The 19,422-nt window shown below is 42.7% G+C and overlaps 1 protein-coding gene across 4 annotated transcripts in view; it reads right to left on the minus strand.

Moving 5' to 3' along the window:
* The window catches only part of Pka-c1 (Protein kinase, cAMP-dependent, catalytic subunit 1), a 109,304-nt gene that overhangs the window by 76,421 nt on the left and 13,461 nt on the right, over positions 1-19,422 (minus strand). For 2 of the 4 annotated variants that reach the window (XR_013011910.1, XR_013011909.1), the window contains exon 2: positions 1-5,611. This exon is cut by the window's left edge and continues 76,421 nt beyond it. The gene's annotated coding sequence lies outside the window, so the exon portion shown is untranslated. The other 2 variants (XR_013011908.1, XR_013011907.1) reach the window with 1 other exon arrangement.

Raw genomic sequence — 19,422 nt, forward strand, 5'->3', positions numbered from 1 at the left:
GATAGTGATGGGGCCAACGCAAGACTTGCTGAAACCCGACGTTGCACAGCGTTCATGTTTGGACGAGGGGACCGTTGTCGCAAGCGCATCGGGTGCCATAACTCTGTGGTTGCCCGGGAAAACGCCGCATGTCATAGGATTTACGTCTTTCCCAGAAAAAAGTGATGAAAATAAATTTGGAAGGCTCTGAACAATAATGCAATTTAACCGATGCCCTATGTCAAAGTATTAGTGATCACAATTTTAACACTAAACCTACCACCACCGGTCAAAATGATCGATTCCAGATTTTTGATTTGACAATTATTGAAATAATAAAAATGACTTCATAAGGAATGGTTGTATGGATATCTTTAGTAGAACACGCATTACAATAGGGGCCGCACCAGGTCTAAATAAAATCAATCTTGTCATTTTATTATTTAAGGTTCGGTAGGTTTACTGTTACATATATGGCAATACAGTAAATCCTCTATAATCGCAAAGAGGATGTGCACGATAAACGCAAAAAAATATCCCCTCTAATAATGCGACGCGGAGAGTCGCTGTCGCCGGCACAGTTCAAAGGCCCGTGCAACCTCACAATGTAATGCCAATATAAAATCTTTTTTATTATTACTTATTTTTTTGTGAAATTTCCACCAAAATATTTGTGGCATTTTTCTGATTAAAATAATACCAAACACGATGTAATTTCAACTGTATTTAATGGTTTCATTTAACGATGGACGTTTCGAGCGCAAGGAAGGACAGCGTATGAGAAAGAAAGAGACGCGGAGAGTCTGTCTTTGCACGCGCTGTCCTTCTCTACGTTTGATGCAGTCTTTGTAGCTCAACAAAATTGTGTCCGTCCACGAACTTTGCAAACGAACCTCCCCGAGGCTTCTGCGATTATAGAGGATTTACTCGTAGCTGACAGTATGTGAAATGCGGCGTTCTTCCTGACAACCACAGAAGTAGACTGCGAATCTTCATGCGAAATAAACATTGTCTCTCAATCGAGCGATCCGCTGCGAGAGGGAAGCAGTGCCAACAGCTACTCGTTTTGTTTCTCTCGCACCATACACGTAGATTGCGGATTTTATGCACTTCCGAAGACATTGCAAACAGCTTAGAATGCTGTTCATGTTGTTTCCAACGTCTCGATATTACTAAAAGAAGAAATAGATTGTCATTTCACTTGTGCTCCTCGTAATCAAAGACCATTTTATCTCGTACGAACATCCGCAGTCTGCACATAAGGAAAATTTGTGAATATAATCACAGCTATGGAATAATGGCTAGACACCGCGAGGTGTCGGAATTATTGCGAATCTCATTTTTCACATTTTGCACAGCTCCTTCCGGCAGTGGAGCTCTCAATTGTAAAAAGCAGAGGGCCAAGAAAAATTTAATTCTTTGTTTCGTCGTCTCCACAGGGTGGACGTAGTACATTGATACTCGTTCTTGGCAGAAATTCACACAATCCGCAGTCTAGCCATAACCGTTCGCGGACGAATGATTTCTCTACTTCATTTTCGAAAATAAAATTAACCCATTTGCATCGTTAGCGTGTATACATGCTCTACTTTCTTGGTCGCTACCGGCAGAGCATACATACACGCGAATTTTGTACGTAACGATATTTGTATAACGAATATGTACAAATGCCAGGAAGACACGGACAATTTTGTAATACAGGGCGCCCCAAAAATGGTGCACTTGGAAGGGGTGCTTCCCGATGTTATTTGAAGCAACTTCTTCTTGTGCGAAAACGTTCTCCGCGGCCTTGTCGAAGAGTTATTATAAGACTGCGGATCTATATGCATTTATGAAGAAATTGGTTGGACGAAATAGAAAACAGTAAAAGATTTTTAAAAATTCAAGAATATTGTAATGTTGCTTTTAATGTAACAAAGTCGTTAAGGGATGAAATCAATTGTTATGTTATTTCTGCTTCCCACAATCAATGCAAAACATTTTTATTTTGCGTACAGATCCGCAGTCTAGTTAAGATCAATAAAAACGGACCAATCAGTTCGCTGATCAGAGCCGCGGAGAATGTTTCTCCAAATGACCTTGCGAATCACCCCTTTCGAGTACCACATTTTTGGGACAGCCTGTATAGTAAGATTTTCAAAGAAACAATCCATTCAAAGGTATCTAACGCGTCGCGAAAAAAGGACACTCTGGTGGGATCGTCGCTAAGCCAGATAACTGTCGCAGAGTCAGACTTGTCGCGACACGAATCTGTGACCAGTCCTGTATACGTCTACAGAGACTGCCGAGACCCACGGATATGTTCTATTACGGTAGCGAAGTAGATTTCCGTCTGAAACGCGACAGTTCTCCAGACATAGCTGTCCAGAGTATCGACTTTCGTGGTCGGAGCGGTTCTTTCACCCTTTATAAAATATATCTTCACGCTCGGTATAGTTCCCGTGGTCCCCTCGTCGGCGTCCTCGCAATATCCGAAGGTCAACGCGACTGGAAAGGACCAGGACAGATGACGAGCATCCAGCCAACGAAATCGTCGCAAAATCACGACCACTGATCCAGAAGTTCGCACATTCAGTCTCTTTGCACATGTCCCACAGAAAACAAATGCAGTGTTCGACGCGTTCCCCGCTGGACTTTCAAGTAGTACACCAAGTTAGCCAATTGAAGGTGTACAGTGGAATAAACGAGCCGCGTTTCATGCAAAAGTGGCGCGGAACAGAACAGTTGAACGATGAGGAATAAAAGTTCTGCGAGACACGGTAATATCGAAGGAAATGATTAAGACAAACATTGACTTACACCACATTTGCATTGAACGGCTCGAACGGTGGAAAAGATAAATGATCTTGCTGTAGTATTTCATGGTAACCGACGTGGATGTTAAAGTCAGCGTGGCGGGGAACGCGTTAATAAAGTAATGGAGTACCAGGAAATTTCTTCGCGATGACCACCCTGAAATAGAAACGATGCTTACACGTACGTGTGCTCGGCGAGCTTCAGACAATCTACACACGGCACTTTCGTATCTCGGCGATATCTTCGTTTTATTCGACGATATCGGACCTTCACTCGCGCATTGTAAAATCGATTCGAACGTTCTCCAAAAAATTTGACGGACTCGAAATCGGAGCAAGTTCGGCTCGATCCTCGCGTGTGCTCGTCCCGTTTGGCTCGAGCCGAACTGAATAATCCGCTGGCTTTATCGGTATTAATCGTATCTGGCTAAATAAACTTCGGATATCGGATCGATGAGTGTGCATATACGAGCACATGGCGGATCCCGTTCCCATCACTATCTATAGATCTCGAGGAATCAGCTATTTGTTTTCACGACAACGTCGACCTTTTCCACCGGGACGCCGAATATCGAAGATTCACCGGGTCCCGGTTAATCGAACGATTCGCTGTTCCGTTTCGAATCACCGTAGGCAAGCAGATCACCAAATTTGTCGGTGCAAATTTCCAAATTATCGATAACGTATCAACGAACCCCACCTTTCTATCCCCCTCCCCGTACACATCCCCCACCCACGGGAATCTCTCGTATAAAGGTGAGCGAGCGACAATCTCCTATCGCACATGCACGCATAACCAGAGAAAATCAATACACAACCACGGCTATCTGGTACATATTGCGTTCTCGCGGCCGGATCGGCTACGTTTTTGTTGATTTCTAGGCTAAGGCTGTATGCAAATATATTTTATTTCTCTCGTCTTTCCATGGATCGATTAACGAGCGCTCGGTCCAGAACGGTACGCTAAACGGAACCGCGCCGCGGCGTTTCTCGTTTCTGCTCGTCGAGACGACGCTTATTTCTACCGGTGACAAAACTGTAAAACATTGACACGAGCTTCCCCGGAGTTCGAACAAGCGGATTTGGGCCTGCCAAAAGCGCGATTTCAACGGATGCCACGAGCCGTACCAATCGTCGACACTTAACTGTTACCCACGAGGATACCTGCAGTACCTGGCCAGAAGATTAGAGCCAGTCACAATTTTAAACGTCTTTCGTGATCCCCAGTAAACTTGAAACGTCTGAACGGAATGTAATTACGCAATTATTTTAATCATTTAATTTCATTGACTATCAAGGTGTTGCATATTAATTTACTTTTGTTGAATAAGACATGAATTCCAAACTGATAACATCTGGAGTTCACTGATCACTGTCATCGCAATAGATGATTTACAAGAACAAATATGTTGGATGTTTGGCGAAATCATCGGAAAATAACGAATCGCCGCGAAAAATTTAGAACATTGTAAGTGACCCTAATTCTTTGGCCAGCGACTGTAGCGTAATCCACGGTTAGATGTCCACGATTCATCCCCACTCTTCCCCTACCACTTAGTATACCTCAGCGGAGCCCTGTAGATAACGAAAGAGAGTAAATACAATGCTAGAATGCAGAAAACAACGCTATCCTACTCGCGAGAAGAATATCTAACTGTGGATTACTGTAGTGCTCGGTTAAATTTACACGAGTGTACTGCTCACGCGAGAATTTGACACTAAGCCTACCAAGCAAAAAACATACAAAAGTAAGAAGATTGAATTTACTTAAACCTTGTACCGGTTTCATCATAGCACGCGCTTAAATGAAGAAGTCGTCAACTCACTCATTTCCTATGAAAACGTTTTTATAATTTCAATAATTGTGAGATAGAGGAAACCGATAAAAAGTTACTTGATCATGCTAGGTACAATGATAACCCCTTGCCGTACAACAAGCTTTCGAACAAAATCTACTACAAATGAATGTCATGAATTCTCTTCGAACCCCGAAATACAATTCTATTTTGTCGTTGTCAATATACAGTCATTGGAGAATATCCAAATTTGCTTCTTCCTCTAAGAAATTATGAATAACAAAGAAGATCTAGGTGTAAATGTAAATGTAAATTTAACCGAACATCACTCTACGGTAGGACCTCGCTCGTTGCACAAAACGGGGCCGAGAACGTGTTCCAACATCGAAGTTCTGCAACGAAGGCGGTAACCGATCAAACGATCCGTTTTTCTCCTCCAATTCTCGCTACGAGTTCCAGTAATTCCAACGTTTGTGCAACGAACGAGGTTTTACCGTACTTGTATGCATCGATGCAGCTCGATTTTCCCGTTTTTCGCAATGCTGACATACGACCAGCGTCGAACGCTGTCCGCTGACTCGCGAACAGCTGTATTTGTTAACCAATAACGGCTAATACCTATTTTGGTTATTGGAACGTCGCAACGCAAACAACGCGGAAACACGCAAACACGGCGACTTTGGAAGAAAACAGATGCGGCTCGATAACACCGTGGGCAAACAGCGTGTTTTCGACCAACTCTATCCAATATTCTACAGTTTCTTTACAATCGGCCGGCCATAGTTCTCCATTATATTTTGCAATTTCAGGTTCTACATCAACGCAAGTCCTTTCTATCGTTTCTCTTTTTTGTTTGTTTTTCGATGCCGACTTTGGCGCGTTCGTTTAGCTGCAGCTTTGTGTTTCACACGCGTTTAAATCGTTTTCGTTCTGACTTCCAATCCGTTCGGAGGCGAGTGGGCCGGAGAAAACAAAACAGTCAATAGCTTCGACTTTTCTCTTTGTTCCATCCTCGCTCTTCGATGCTCCCCACTCTTATCACTGTCGACACAAAAAGATGGTTCCGTCAGTGGTGTTGTATATGGAACTTGTTAACGCTAGAACTACCGGACCTCGAATCCTTCGAAAATTCCGAGGTCGACGCTTCTCGGAGAGGAACAACTGAACTTTGCAAATTCGCCGGAACTGTATCGAAACGAACGGTTATTATTAGACTGCGGTGTGTTTATACGTTCGTGACAAATACGAACATGAGACAGAAAACTGCAGAAGACACGAAACGAATTTAAGCAACGTAACGGTCTTTGCATGAACTCAACGCCTTCTCCTTCGGTCAATTCTTATAATATGCCCATAATTATGAAAGTGGTCCAAGTCACATATTTCTTGTTTCGAGATATTTAACCCTTTGCAGTCGGAGCTGTTTTAATACTTAAAAGTATTGAATACTTAAATGTTCAGTAATTGATTAGATACCAACATATTTAATAATCTAAACAATATTGTGAATAATGGCACAGCAAGTGACTCTGAGTCGCCACTCGAATGCTAAGGGTTAAAGGAAAAGGGTATATGTACAATGTTGAAATAAGAAACACCATCTAACGGTTCATTTTTGACAATATCGTAAAAATTCCATTAATATAATTGAGTTTAAAATAGTGTAATGTGAAATCACTGATGAAAACTCATTTTATTAAATTTTGACTTGGACAACTTCATTCCTTTTGCATTCCGCATAAAGACCCGCAGTCCACTTGTTATCATAAAGAGCGTTCGGTAGTTCCAGTGTTAAACAGCAGAATCAAGACATTTTCTCGCGATGAATGCCTAATAATGCCTAATGAGCTTATGCATCGTAACGCTATAGGATGAACGGTACTGTTGGAAGCCGACCAGACTAGACCCGACGTTTCAAAACGAAACCGATTGTGCCCGGGTGAATAATTGTATATATCAAAATTTGGCATGTCAGTTCATTCGTGTTCTTTGTACAGGTGATTCATGAGTTCAGTATCGGTTTTGTCTGTCCAATGTGACCCGCACTCACTTCGCGGGTCCGATCGCCGCCAAACACGATGCATGCAGTTCACGTTCCTCGTAAAACTTTAATGTTATTGTAAACGGGACTCGCCAGGTGGTAAGCGTTCGTGTCAATTGTCGGCCTGGGAAAATTTCATTCGCGCGAAGTTCTTCGCGAGCTAAAAAAAGAAATGGCACGGAGTCTGGACGAGGATTCTTTGGCGAGATGGAATTATGCTGCACAGAGATGATTCCTTCATTAATCCTCCGCGGACCTCAGCCAGGCTCGTTTATGTCCGCAGTGAAATTTCACTATTGAATTTCTTTCTTTCCAATATTTATTCTTCCCTCGTTAATCTTTCAAGAGGATATTCCGGTTTCTTACTTTCACAAAATCGAATGTTTCCTTTTCGTATTTTAAATGTAAGCTGAATAATTTCTCAGAACCAGAATAGCCCGTTAAAAATTTGATGTTCCAACGATTATTAAAATAGAGACTTCGATAAGTGTTCCAGAATATTTTGAAGTAATGTCATTTATTTATACCGCAAGACAGAAATACCTCCTCGTCATTTGGTCGTTGGTGATTAACAGTGAGACAACTAATTTATTAAGTCGGATATACATATGTTAATACTCTTAGATTCGTTTAATCGTTTCGCTGTTTGAAATTGTACCCTCTGTTTTTTAATCATAAATTCGTGAAATACGCTGTTACGGCAGCTTGGCCTCTCAGTTATGAAGCACATGAGTTTCCCTAAGATCAAGGACTTGTTCTGGCTCGTGGACTCGAATGAAGATCATCAAAACAATCAATTGAGACCCACATGGGGTCTCATTGACCGCTATAACATTCTTCACTCCATGAAGAAACACGAATTCACTAGTAACTCTACTTTGTAATCAAATTGATCCAACGAAGAATGAATACACGCGAATCTCTCGAAAGAATATTCCGTTCTAAACAAACCGACGCTCTCCGTGACCGTCAAACTGTTGTCGCACTTAACTTTATCATCGGACAATGCTAGAAATTACTGTGGAGCCTTCATCCTTTGATTACGTCACCGCGCTCATTAATAACCGAGCCGCGTATCCGGTGTTCGTTAATAATGGCCAAAACGAGGATACCAGACCGTTGCAAACGGAGAACGACGACAGCTATCACAAAACCGTTTGCCAATTACGCGAGCCAATTTACGCGTGGGTGTAAACATTTCGAAGAATCGATCCGTTAACAATTTTTGACGGCGACAAAGAGGGGAATCCTAAGCTGAAAATAAATCAGATCACGCAGAAAAGATTAACTATCGAATCTCCGAACGATTCAAACTCAATTTTTCAAACTGTACCTTCTCGCTGTGTACTGTGGGTAATTGGACCCTATACATTTTTGGAGCAGAATGAAAGAAAAAATTTGGCTGCATAAGTATTTGTGAAATTTTATTGATTTGTAAAAAAACAAGTATACAATACATTAAAAACTTGAACCACATCACAGATAGAATTCTCAAGTATTATCAACTCAAAATCGTCGAGGAAGCGATGGCACAAAAGAATCTGAACAACAAATTGGATCAGACTGAAAGAGATTTACAAGAAAAACAACAACTTAATGATATTCTCACGGTGGGATTTGAGATTATTAAAAACTACACGAATCACGAAGAAGCGCGTCGATCAAAATTAGTCGACTGTTATCGATCTCATACCGCGCGGGTGTCTTTATTATCGCAGTCCGCGATTATGCCTACAACCACAACACCTGTCGCTGCACCAGAGTGCACGATTTCATCGGCTATCTCGAAGAACCGTTCGAATTTGAACAACGGACGCTGGTCGAATCTATCAACGTATCTCCCATCATTCGAAAGGCAAATTATGTTCTGACAGATTGACAGGGGATGTCGAGAAACCCCTGGCAAAGTTGAAAGTTCACCCTATGGAGGGGGTCGTAAACCTGAATCCCAACTTGTGGTGGAAACTTAACGAAAGAAGATGATGGTTGCAAAGATGGGTGGAGAGCAGGAGATATTAGAGAAATTTATAAGAAAAGAGCTGAGGGTGTAATCTAGAATGGAGAAAACCAAAAGGAAAAGAAGATGATGGTTGCGAGGATGGAAGAAGAGCAGAAATTTTATAAGAAGAGAAGTGAGGGTGTGAACTAGAATGCACAAAACCAAAAGAAAAAGAAGATGATGGTTTGGTTGCGAGGATGGAAGAAGAGGAAGAGAAGATACTGAAGAATTTAATAAGAAAAGTGAGGGTGTAAACTATAGAATGCACAAAACTAAAACCATGGCTGCGAGAAGATGGGAAATATTTACTAACAGAGAGTGGAGTGTTCATAGGACATGATCCAACAAGACAAGCGAGGAGAGTGGTTCAACATGGAGCGAACCGTGTTGTTAGGAAAGCGTGAGGATAATCGTGTGCTAGAACTAGCAGACCAATGCCCGAAAATCCTGGCAAGGAGAATTACACAATGTCGGGGCGTAATAGCGTCGGACCTCTAATCGGTGAGTTTTAGTTGGACCGGAGAAATTCGATTTTGGAAACTTCGCTAATTAATTCGCGCGGTAAACACATCCGGAGTTCGGATCACGGACATAACACTGGTTAGCGTCTCCGAAAAGACCCGGTGGTAAGGCAAGTTCGTTAACGGTTGGGTTAGTAGATGTGCTGGTACCGACGTTATCGAGACCGTGACGATCGATTTGTTGGAACTTCATCGGGGGACATAATGAACCAACTTGAACGTCGAGGTACCGAGGAAAGTCAATAGAACTATTAGAGTAAATGAAACATCAACACAAAGACGTTGGCGGAACGGTCGGCCGGTCGCGTTCAATCGTAGAATCAATGTTTCATTTCACGCATCGTGTACATTAACTATCGATCAGGCGCTTTTGATACTCGTAACAGCTTTATTATGCCACGCGTGATCGTCGATAAGAATCGCCAGCAGGGGCTCCGGCGAAACCGAGGCTCTCCGACGCAAATCGGAAAAAGGTTGCCGCGGGAAAAAGACTTTACGAGACAAATCGGTAGGTTAGCGTCGTGGCTCGACGAAAATTCCGACAAATTGAAACGGGAATTCGAGCGGATGTGATTTCTGGCCTTCTCCGCCGGGGTTTTCAATTTACATATTTTCTCGACCTTGCGGCACCCCGAGGTAATATTTCTGCGAGTCGTCCAGAAAGGCAAGGTGATCGCGTCAAATTCGCGCTGAGAGATGTAAGACAAGAAACGAGTTTCCAATGCAAACAGCCACGGACCGCGGAAACCATTAAAACGAAATTGAACGAGAATAAGAGCGGTGGGACCGCAAATACACAAGCTCCGGGCGAGATAGGATATTGAGAATGCACTTCGACGAATTGTCTCTGTCCGCGTCGAGCAATTACAGTCGCGCGAACTCGCGAACGCGTGTAAGTGCACGCACGCTCGGCGAATCAAAAGTCAACGGGGATTCTTTGTTCGCCGACCGATTACACTTTCCGATCGAACGACCTTCAATTATTTTATAGCCGCGAAAAAGCGCCGGGTTAATTGAAATCCGCTGTCCCGATCGATCGAGGCCGTCGATTTTTGCACCCGTCGGAAGCCGCCTCGCCTCTGTGTTTGCGTTAGTTTTATTATTATTAACGGACAATATTTGACGGGCATGTCCTCTCTATTTTGATAGCTGAGGCGAAAAGTGTTCTGACACTTTTTTTCCTAACGTTCCTTATTTTTACGGTTTTTAAACAGATCACTTTTTACCTCAAATACCCATAAATAGCAATACCGAAATTTCAATGGTTCTTCTGAAAAGAATTCCTAAATATTCGAGAAAAAAGAGAGCCTCGTCGATTTCATCTATTTTTGCAGCCGCGTTTACGTCAGTTTTGATAGCTGAGCCGAAAGTGTTCTCACGCGGACTCGATCAAATCAAAAATATTACTCCTGTAATTTTTATTGTTTTTACATTTTTTAAAAAGGTCACTTTTGTACCTCAAATGCCCATAAATACCAATACAGAGATTTCAATGGTTATTCTGGAATGAATTCTTAAAAATTCAAGAGAGAGCGGCCTCGAGAACTAGATTCCGATCGATCGAGTTCGTCGATTTTTGCAGCCGTGTTCTCACACACCGTAGGGTTATGAAGCGACAGTGTTCTGAGCTCGAACATTTAAACGAGACGTTCGGGGAAACACGGGGCGAGGTCTCGCGGGACACATCGCGATAATTAATTAGATATCGATCGCTCGACTAGTCTTCTTCCTGCGTTAACTGATTTACTGCTGGATGACTCGCGCGGCTCTTAGACGTCGCAGACCACTCTGCAGATAGTGCTGATAGATCGGAACTAGTACGTGCGGGAGAGTTAATAATATCAGGAGCTGCTGCATAATTACACGTGAGACGTCCGATACTGTGTGTCGCATCTGGTGGCCAGATACGATGTCGATACGACGGATTATAAAGACTAATGACAGCGCACTGTAGCTATTGCTCGAGTTAGAGAACGTAATTGACGCTTCAACTCCAGGGTCTAGTCGTTCGATGGAATATATCGATTGCGACCGATCGGGCGCGCCTTGTTCGCGGAAAATGTTCGATCGTGGGACTTTATGCGGAATAAAAATTGTCGTGCATTCTACACATTTAGTTTTTTATTGTTGAAACTATTAATTTCATTTGGTTTCTGTTTGTAGATTCGAAGTGCGAAGCAAAAATAGGTGAAATATGATCTTTTGTACAACTAATTCAGAGTACGAAGGTTAACAAAGGGGAATTGATTTTAAATGGAAAAATTTAAGCGTCAATCGTGTAGCTATGCGGGAAAAGGTTGTCAATCAATTTCACCTGTGAACGGCGCAAATAGTATTTTAAAATTCTTCTGGTCTTTTTTTTGCTGCTTTATATTTCACGTTTTTCAGAAAAATTCATCAAATCCGCAGTCTATCGATCGGTTACCGCTAACCCCACAAAGGGCGAACGAAAATAAAAATTTCCGTGGATTGTTTAAACTGTCGTTTCTGGTGTTCCGACAACAAACGTCCGCTATCTATCGCGATTCTCCCCGTGGAAAATCAAAATTCTATCCACCGCAATGTTTGTTTAAACAACAGTTTTGGTCGATCCGAACCGCCGCGGCCGCGATGATCCTTGTTTCAACAGAAGTGTCACGTTTGTCGCCGATCGCTAACAAAATTATGCTCTAGCCAAGAAACCTGTTTACCCTGGGACCAAAGATAGTGGATAGTCCCGGTGACGAACAATGCGGAAACAAAAACAGGATTGACGTTCTTTAGCTTTCATTGGAGGAGCTCCAAATTCTCCTCGCCGGTTCATAGCGAACAATAGAAACATTCATAGAAATGGGGCTTGAATCCGACCGCCATCTGCAATCTGTGAATACGTCGTGAAAATTATCAAGCATTTCATCTGTGAGCGACCGTAGGGAGGGATAAAGGCCATCTAGCATGAGATGTAGCAACGATCGAGAAGCTCTCTGTTCTTTCTTGTCTCTTTTGGAGAGGAGAAATTAAAGAGGCCGCTGAGAGACGACTTTGTCTTTAGGCGGCGGCGAAAAAAATTCTGCGGACGGCCGAACGCATAATGAATACAGCTAGCCTTCGGAGGTCGGGTCATTGTGTGCGCAAAACCAACGAACTTCGTCAAGGCCAATCCGCGCGGCGCTCAAACCTGTATGGAAAATCGGCCGAACGCTAAAATACGTGTCCAACACCGAAGACATCGATCGATCCAAGCGATTTAAACAACTATTAAAAAGTGTTCGGCTGACATGGAAAAATATTCAGATTGGTCGACTGCAAGCAGGAAACAATGAATTATTTGATTATGTGAAAAGTGAATGATAATTGATAATTAGAAAGAGGAACGATCGATAAACTTCCATGAGCGACAAATTTGGCAATAAGTTTGCTCGGTTAGCTCGTTCTCGGTACGTCTGGTCGAAATTCAGAAAGAACCAGTCCAAATCGGATTGTAGTCGGCTGGTGAAAACGGTGTGCATCATCAAGTTGCATCATCGTACTAAAATTATGCGGTACGTCAATGCATAGAGTGTTCGACAGATGGAGAACGCAGCTAGCACGATTGCGTCAAATATCGGCGACGGGCGTCACCTCTCACGTTCTTCTTACGAATGTAATCGTTCTCTTATCGGCACGCATCGGGACAACATTATGCCCCACCAGGGGACTCGTTATCTCACGTGTACGTGCTTCGCAACAGCGAAAAGAGCGACGCGCGTAACCGATAATTACCGCAACCTCGACGATTTGAGAACGCGGCTGCCGATCCGCGAGGGACTGCGATAAAAATCGACGTTTTGATCGCTGCAGAGAAGTCTGAGCAAATTCTGAAATGCTTATTATCAGACTGTGAATCTCTAAGCAAAATAAAAAATTCTCTGAATTGTCTAATTTGCTTTCCCTCGTTAATAACTCGAATTAGCTCAAAATTGTGGATCGACGCTCCGAGATAGAGCAGCGCTCACGTCCCTGTTAATCATTGAAAACTTTCAAATTGTACCATTTGTCGTGAACGATATTATAGTCTATTAATTGGAGCCGAATGTTTGACAATAAAAGTGAAAAGTAGGGTAACTGCACCAGTGAATGAACATTTAAGAAATTGTTCAGGAAGATATTTTATTTTTAAAAAAATATGTGAATTAAAGGAATCTCATATATGCCAAATGGCTCCCTATACTTCATTTGTCAAAAAGAAATGAACACAAATAAAATGAAATTATTATTATTTTTCTTTATTAAACGTTAAATAAAAAATATAAAAAATACCAGTCAATGAACACTATATTCTAGTACCAATATATTCTTATTATATTCTTTCTATTGTGCCAATAGGAATACAGCTACGAAAAAGAGTTATATATTCAATTGGCCCAAGAGTCATTATCGCTAGTATGCCGTGCAACTTAAAATTTGTTGAAATATACAAAAGCGTTCATTTACTGGTGCAGTTACCCTATATACTTTGGAACTGATGTCCCAAAAAGTTTCATAGAGTTGAACAGTTTCATAGGATGACAGAGAGACAAGTTCACGTTGTTCGAGCGAAGCGCATTGGATAATGGCGTGCAGATAAACGGAACTTCCTGTTCCTGATCAGAGATACGCGTGGACATAAGTAGATGAACTGGTTCCTAATCAAGAAGCCGTTGTTGTTAATGCCGGGGGTATGAAACGGTGTGTTAAGGTTAAAGCTTTTCGGTGTAAAACGAAACTGCAGTCTAAACGAGCAATATGTCGACGGGTCATTGAGGGTCAGTGGAGAGGCACTTGACGTAGCTGCTATAGAGTCACCGTTTCCCACAAAGTGGCAGACATTTATCACTATTCTCTCATCGCGGACGAAACTGATGACCGAAGTATACGGGCTATTGCCGCATTGCGTGAGACCGGCTGGGTTAGAGTACGGGCCACGATAATAATAGAATAGCAGTGTCATTTCGTAGGAAAGTATGGTTCGATAATACAACGTCTTTTAGCTTCCTAAATTCTGGCGAACGAGGTGTCCGTCTTCTTTTGTTGTTTTACTGATTAGAGCCGTGCTCCGCTGACACCGATTTATTCGTTCATTTCCTCGGAAACTCTCTTGTGACGGGGATTTCATTGATTCATATTTAATAATTTGATTAATAATCTCACAGATTCATTGTCACCGCGACAGATTGTACGTTCTGTAATTTGACGTTCAAATTGCATTTCTTTCCTTCCATATGTTGTTAACCCTCCGCGAAGCAGATCAACAAAAGTGGTACCCTGAACAATAACCTAACCTAAGCTAAGCTGATCTCGGTGAGTCAGTTATTTTTCAAGATGACGCAGCAAACCAAACTATTCTTTGAAAGCATCTATCGCATGAGGGATAAACAGAGCGAGGTGGTTCGTTTGCAGATGTACAGTAAGTCTGGAATCAGAGAGGAACATGTTTCCTGTGTCGAGAAGGTTCCAAGGCCTGAAAACTTTACGCGTGCAATTACATTTATAGCAGGAAGTAAGTTTGCCAATATCCCTAATACGAGATTAAAAATTCATGTCGGGGAGCTATTTAAGAGGGCAGGTTTGTCGCCACGGCTCGCTCGATTGTAGAAGGTGCGTCCCAAATGGGAATCTATGAACGTGAAGGTGAAAAGAGGATGATTATAGTAATGAGCTGAGCTACTTTTGGAGAAGAAGAGCGAGTAGATTTTGGAGGCATTAACTTACAAAAATTGGACCGAAGTAAACCGAAATTAGAAGACGTCGCGAGAACAAGATATGAGAACCCCGTGATAAGGAGCATGAGCAAGTGAAGCGTGACGAAAAAGAGATCGAGCACTCCAATCATTAAGAAAACGATTAGGAAGGAACGTTCCGAAGGGAGGAAAACCGAAATGAAAGCGGCTCTAGAAAGTAAGAGTATGGACCGTGAACGTTTTGATGAGCAAGGGGATAAGCGTGAGAGATCGAAGAAACCTGTTCCAAACTGGAAAAGTGACGCTTCTGAGAGTGAGAAAGAAGATGGAGGTTTGCCCTCCTCATACCGAGTGGATTCAATCAATACGACAGCTTCGAGCGAGGAGACAAACGTAAACTTCGCTCCAATCGTGATCATGGCCGAAAAAATACGGAGTTCCTCAATACACCAATTTGGATAATGAGGAGTTCGGTCCTCTCATCGAGAAACCCAATTCCATTAAATGTGGCGAATTCAAATTGCGTAGAAAGCATTGTGGAAAAGCAGATTATATCGTATCTTTTGATGAAGATGAAACTAAGATATATGAAGTAGAAAGTATAGATGACGAATGTTCAGCATACGAGTGCTCGGATCCGGCTCATGTTATCGTACTCCTGCATGGATGCGTGTAGAGTGGTCTCCGGTTGTTCGGTCAAGTGGGAGGGGAGCGTTTTTGCCCTGATTATCAATCAGTTACAAATTGATCATTTGAATAAAAACACACTTGCAATCGTGTTTCGTCGATTTCATAACGAGATCAGATCCAAATAAAGCAAAGATTTCACTTTTAGAAATATTCTCATTAAAAAGACAAACATCTTATCAGTAAGTTTCAACATAGGGATTAGTTTAACACAATTTATGTTTTGTTAAAACATTTTATTTGGAACCCTAGCATCTTCCCTCGCTCTGAGGAAGGCATGCCAGAGCTAGCCCTGCATAGTGACGCACGCTTGATGGAGCAACGTGCGAGTGAGATGCTGTCACAAATACCGCTGCGACAAGAACCTAGTCAACCAAACTACGAACCGGCTTGCGAGCCACGAAGAGGACTCTTGCCCGTCAAGGGCCCACTCGGGCATGTCTGCGCTAAGGATCCCACAGTCGGTCCAATCAGAACTGTAATTAGACATTTTAGAGGCCTAATGTAACAATCTAATACACCTAATCAATCTGGAATGAAATTGTCCCTAATCGGATCGGTAGATTAGAAATTCGTTGGGTAACATCCTAGCTCCTGCGTGCGACAATGATATTTTCGAGACGGTTCGATCAACAAATCTTTTGGCAGTCTTGAACATTCGCGATCGGAAGTTCGAGATTGCTATTCCAATCTTTGGCACCGCGCATCGCCAGCCAAAGCAGCTTGTCTTTGAACAAATAATTCGATCTCAAAATGAAGTTACAATTGATCGATTGCGAGTGAGTCGAGCTTCATTTGTACTCCCGACAAAGAGCAACACTGGATGAAAATGAATTTCCCAGTGTCTGGATCGAAGCTAGTTTTGCTGGTGAACGAGATACAAACGATTTGGTGTTACCCAGGGACAGGCATGAAAATAAAGCTCTGTTTGGTGCTTCGAGAGGTATCTCGAGTACACGACACGAAAGCTCGGGCCATGTTCAAGATAACGGGACCGATTCTCTTGGAAAGCGTCGAGAGCGACTCTCTACGGATGAGGATGAACGACGATAACATCTGAGAAGCAGAAACACTATCGTGAGCACAGCCACAGATGAGGAACATCGGCCGAGAGGGCCGACGATTAATTGCTACGGATGGTCCTTCTTGGCCGATCGATGGAGTTGATCGTAAGAGGTGAAATTACTTTTCGAACAGAGTTCAAACCACCCTACGCTCGTTACACGTAGAACGACATTCTCGTTTGGAAAACTCTCGGTGGTAAATGGATTCTCCGCCAGCCTCGAGGCTGAGAAATGATTAGGTACGTATATGTATTTATGAACGGTCGAACGACCGGTTTCGCATTTTTATATTTATAAATTCTTGAAGCTACAGAGACGCTTCTAGCAGAGATTATTAAATAAATTTCTTCGTTAAATTCGGAAATCCTTCTAGGTACACAAAGAATTAAGTTAACAACATAGATGGCTCGGTTGTGTTTTTTTAAACGTCCTAGAAAACGAATAGAAGAGTTAGAAGACGAACAGATCGAGTTCGGAACTGTTGTCTTCGGCGGGTCGATGCTATAACGTATTGCAGATGCCATTTATGCTTGACATGAGAACTGATGAATCGAACACAGGTCAAGCTCTTCAAGTCCAAGTACATACCCGGCTATAGACAAAAGCTGACACACATTGGGAGACCCTGTCCCGTGCCTTGCAATTTATGATGGCCAACACATTAGCGAGGAAATTACAGTCACGTGCTTCTAGACGCCGGCAATCCTTCATAAGACATCGGTGAGGAGACGTAAACACATAAATCGTCATTTGAAATTAATTAAAATTCCCGAAAGAACGGTCAAATGTTCTTTGATTTCTTGTGGATTGCCATGACGTGTGTATAAAAGAGAAACTACAAGCAACTAATCGATCATTGTACGAAGAGGAATCGTACAAACTTTCCAAGAAGCAAGCAAACGAAGCACGTTGATCGTAGAAGCAGCTTGAACAATTAGATTACGTATACGCTCGTAACGCAAAACTCGCAACTAATGATCGTGCAAGAATCTTGCGAACTGGACGCTTCGATAATTCTTGAACCATGCACTTTCCAGCCGTAAGGGCGAAGAATCGTCGGTGCAACGTGTTCGTCTTTACGTAAAACAGAAGTCTGTCGAAGTCAAGCAACAAGAACAATTTCAAGCTGGTTACTGTAACAGCACTTGGACCGAGACTCGTCATGGTATAGAAAATAGAAGGTAAACAGAGCTTAAAGGGAAAAAGAATCATTTGAAAATGGCTAAAAACATAGTCGTGGCACATAAACGAGCAAGAAGAAGGGCAATGTGGGATGCAAGCAGATGTATTCTTATCCTAACAAATGAAGGAGGAAGAAATACCTGTGAAAAAGTTTCTAGAATCTTAAAGTCTCTAAAAGTATCTTCTCTAGAATACTTGTGGAGTATTTGACTGACATTGGCCGGACCCGAACAAGGGTGGAAAACACCTTCCCACGAAACGTAAACTGGCGGCCATTGCCTGAAGAGCTGATGGATGCAGAGCTCACCCCAAATGCTAATTTCTTGGGTGAGGATTAAAGTACTACAGAGGCAAGGAATACCTCGATGAATTTAAGTTTCCCAGGTGAATTGAGAGAGGGAGTTGTTGGATACAGTGAAATCTATTTGGTGAAACATTTTATTTCATTAACAGTGCTGTCCCCAGCTAGTTGGACTTGTCAACAAGCTCCTCACGTCCCTGGAAGGTCGTTACAAAGTCCGACAAGCACTTGTGAAGCGCCGTATCACTACGTGGAATTTATCCAAGTTATCAGCCCCGTATCCCCGTAAAAGTGCACTACGAAATGAAACGCTCGATTATGGCCTTCCATCGGTCGGATGAAGCACACTTTTAACTTTTTAGCATTGTCACCTTGCGCAAGGATGCCTTTTAGTTATTCGAAGTCAGTTGACATTGTCAACAGGACAGTAAGAAAACACCGACATACGTGGCCACTAAGACAGCTTGGAAATCTGCACATCCTCTTGCACAACTTGGACACTCACTCCAGAAACATCCCCTTCTGGATACTGAACGCATGGAACTTACATTTCGATTCTAGATTTGACACTGATACGGTGTCTACACACAATAGGACAAAGAACTAGAACTAGTTTTCACTTGGTAGCTAGTACTTTCTCTTTGTACCCCATATCTTAGGTTCTCTGTTTCCTATGTTGATGGCACTCCCCCAATCAGTGGTCCTGGTTCCCTAACCTTGCTGACCCAAGTTTTCTAACATCCAATGATTGACAATGACGACATTCTCAGAGTCGAGAACGACAGGCTCTTAGGAACTGGTAACTCTGGACTAGTACAAAATCTCTCAGATATCCAAACCCGCAAGCTTTTTGATCCCAGACAAGGACACTTGGACATAGGACCATTCACTGGAACTGGGAACTAAGGTGGCACCAGCCTTACGACACAACCTTATGAACGTTAACCGGTTGTACTAGGGGAAGAGTATCCCTACATCTCTGCCCTTTCCGTATTAGTACAGCCGGGAGCGTACAAGGGTTAGAGGAGCAAGAGGCTGTCTTTACCCGGGTCTTAATTGTATCGAGTCGAAGCGGGGCGTGTTTTGCAGCACAGGACGACAAGGGCGTACGTCGAAGAGGACTCTGGGAATGTTGACACTGGTCTCGGTGTACACACCGTTGTTGTACCAACACCTGAAAGCGTTAAATTTCCAGAAGGACGAGGTTCGTTATCCCGAGGCACGCGCAATACGCCAACTTTCGGGATCAAGCTTATTTGTAGAACTTTGAGAGAACCAACGCAACTTAGCTACAGATTAGCGAGATTAGATGACGAACACCTGTTTAGGGCTGCAAAGCCAGCCGAAGCTAAGAACGTAAACACGAAGATCGCTTAGTT

This window comes from Lasioglossum baleicum, chromosome 3, assembly GCF_051020765.1.
Source record: "Lasioglossum baleicum chromosome 3, iyLasBale1, whole genome shotgun sequence".
Lineage (NCBI taxonomy): Eukaryota > Metazoa > Arthropoda > Insecta > Hymenoptera > Halictidae > Lasioglossum > Lasioglossum baleicum.